This window comes from Halyomorpha halys, unplaced genomic scaffold (assembly GCF_000696795.3).
Source record: "Halyomorpha halys isolate HHAL.00 unplaced genomic scaffold, Hhal_1.1 Scaffold1078.1, whole genome shotgun sequence".
Classification (NCBI taxonomy): domain Eukaryota; kingdom Metazoa; phylum Arthropoda; class Insecta; order Hemiptera; family Pentatomidae; genus Halyomorpha; species Halyomorpha halys.
In genome coordinates this window covers 59141-62377 of record NW_027110826.1, presented here as the reverse complement: position 1 = coordinate 62377, position 3237 = coordinate 59141, and the positions used below count along the sequence as shown (strand labels likewise).

Sequence of the window (3237 nt, the reverse complement as noted above, 5' to 3'; positions counted from 1 at the left end):
ACTCCATAATTACACTTAATAAAATCCAAAAATACAGACAAAACTACAAGCATTCTAATCATAAACATCTGTTGCACAATATCGATGTCGACAACAGTGTACTGTACAGAGATAAAAAACAAAATTATGAAATAATAATTTAAACAACATACAGCATTAAAATAAAATAATTTGTATCCAAGCTAAGTCTCAAACATTCTTTATTGTTACTTTATCTTTCAGCTAACCTGGCCATCAATGTTAAATATAAATTTACTCCTCACAACAAGCTAAAAACTTTTTGCAGCCTAATCCAAAATTCTGAGCCTGTATTTTAAAAATATAGTATGAACTATAAGACAGAAAAATAGGAATAAGAATACAAGTAAAAAATAAAGGAGATTCTTTACTTTTATTCTAATTTAATAATTTATACTAAATTATATAATTAACCACACTTTAGTTTACTTTTATTTCATGTTATAAATTTTCTTACATTGTCACCTTATTATGAGAGGGACGTGACAGTCGTACGGGTTGGGGCACAGGTCCCAGTGCGTTCGGTTCAGAACGTTGTGGGTTTGATTCCCACATGGGGCAGTTAACATTTATTTTTCGGCGGTCCTGATGAATCTTGACACTCCCACCTTAGTTAGCACGCAAAAGCAACTAAGGTAGCCATCAGGGGTTGATAAAAAGGACCACTAGGCTCACTTGCCAGACTTGTTCCCTCCTCCAAATACCAGTACCTTATTATGAGAGAAACTTTAAATCTCATAGTTGATGTCATTTTTTTATATAAATTTATTATTGTACATCTGGTTAGAATGGGTAGCTCATTGGTAAGGCAATGGACTACTAACTACAAGTACCCTGGTTAAATCCGGCTGTGGCAGATAATTATTATCTGTTTCACTATAGCAGTTGAATCAGTCCTGTGGGTTTGGTAGCTCTCCGGAGTCCACCCAGCCTCATAAAGTAGGTAAAAATCTGGGGGCCGAGTGTGATTCTGATCAAATTATATATACATATATAATACATATAGCACTGCCTTGCAAAATACTACACCCCTGACCCTTTATCAGTTGTAACGGTACAGAATTAATTTTTTTTTTAATTGTTACATCCTATTTAAATTTTTTTTCACTTATATTTACATAATTTTCTACCCCACCTTATTTTACTTTGTGTCTTATTACCCTATTTTCAACATATTTTTAGTATTAGTATATTTTTTAGCCCTGATGAAGCCATGCAACTTGGCGAAACATTGACTTACAAAATAATTTAATTAAAATTTGAGTTTTTTTGTTTTATTGCACCCAAACCATCTTCCTTTTATGAGAAGATTAGTTTTTTTAATGTGCAATTGTATAACGTTCCTCAGGGGTCATCCCTCTGCAAGAGCTAAATCCATTAGAATCCCATAGCTGTATGTTATAGGTTTCACTGTAATTTTATTCACTATATGATAAAAATCTTTTTATTATAATTACCCCTTACCTTATTATTATTCCGGCAAGATTCCTGAAGATAATTCACAATCGAACACCAATCATCCTGTAATCATACAAAATAATTTTCAAATTAGTTCTTATTTTTTATTAAAATAACATTATTTCTGATTTTGTCACTAAATTCTCTTTAGTGGACATTTGTCTAATGAACTGTGGGGGACAGGAAAACGTTCAAACATATCCAATCCTTTCTTAAATCTATAGTCATAGCCCTTATTACATTGCCAACAAATTCAATATAATAGCCTTCATATCCCTTATGTCCTTCACCCTTATCCACTCCAAAATTTCAAATCCTCAGGTCAATCCATATTCGACTCTACCTACCACAATTATATCCACATACAATCCACCTCATAGGATACCATGACGGTGACCAAGAGATTTGCTGTAAAATTAAATTGAAAATCAGAGTTCTGGCAGATGGTCTGATCCTTCAGTTATGTCCTGGTTTTATTTATCATTCAAATAGAGTAATCGAATAAAATCATTCTAGTTAGAAGAACAACAAAAATTTAAAAGTTAACTTCAAGAGGTAATTTAATCCTTGTAAACCTTTAGTTTTGAAATATGTATGTAAAAATTGTATCATCATAAAAATAATTTCAGTTGGTTGTGCATTCTATTATGTTTTATGGTGCTTAATTTATAAGATATTATGATTTCCAACTAGTAAAATGGATTTACAAACTTTTTATAAAGAAGCTTTTTTATCTGCTAAAGAAAATTCCAAACTATGTTTATGTTATAGTCGAAAAGAGATAGGGAACTAATGTTATTTTTTACCTTGCAGTTGCATGTAAACTAATAATAATAATAATAATAGTTTGAACTACTAAGACTCAGAAGGGTCGGTGGTTCAGTACTTTGTAAGGAGGTGCAGTTTTAAGAACGGTTAGACAAGAAGGTGATTTTTTCAAGATTACGCCTAACTGCCTGATTTTTTCCCAATTAAATGTACCCACTTTATGTGGCTGTGATCCCAAGAGGGCTCCAGGACCAACAGGGTTGACTCATGGTTACAGAGTAATAGAAAATAAGTGAGTAAGAAAAACTGTCACAATTGGATTCTCAGCACCTTACCACTGAGCCATCATACTGCCTGCATTTAAATTACACTATAAAAATTTTAAAGTATGAAGACTGCTGTTTACCAAGATTTTTAACATTAGAGGGTATAAAAAAACAAAATGTAACAGCTAGTTTAAAGTTAAACATTTAATATAGCTGATATAGTTATACATTTAAATTCAGAAATTAAGACAATAAGTACTAATACAAATTTCAGACTTTTAAGGCAATAATGACTAAAATTATTAATTAAAAAATAACTAAAATAATAAAAAAAAAAAATAATAATGAATATATTTAGCTGATAGTTTATACTTAATATTGGTGAAAATTCTATTGACTTGATTCAGACTGTATTGATTATATATAAACTTTTTAATTATACGATTTTTTTTATACATGCATATTTATGTTATATTATTGTTTGAATAAAGCAATTTTTGACAATGAACTTTGTTTTTCTTTTGGTATATTTATTTTATATCGTAAAATAAGTATATAATTTGGTATATCTGTTTTCCTTTCTTTTTAAAATTACTGATAATCTACATATTTATCCCGATTTTTTTTTTAACTATCATTGAAAAGATACATTCGGATCAATATGATTTTATCACTATCAGTCAAAATAATTATTGATAGTGATAAGTGTTTTAAGTTCTCAAAATTT

At 29.9% G+C, this 3237-nt stretch overlaps 1 long non-coding RNA gene across 1 annotated transcript in view; it reads right to left on the bottom strand.

Annotated features, from left to right (window-relative positions):
- LOC136796136 (uncharacterized) overlaps positions 1-3237 on the bottom strand; it is a 69776-nt gene that overhangs the window by 54618 nt on the left and 11921 nt on the right. The window contains exon 2 of the long non-coding RNA XR_010843836.1: positions 1483-1539. This is a non-coding gene — a long non-coding RNA (uncharacterized lncRNA). The remainder of the gene's footprint in view (positions 1-1482; positions 1540-3237) is intronic.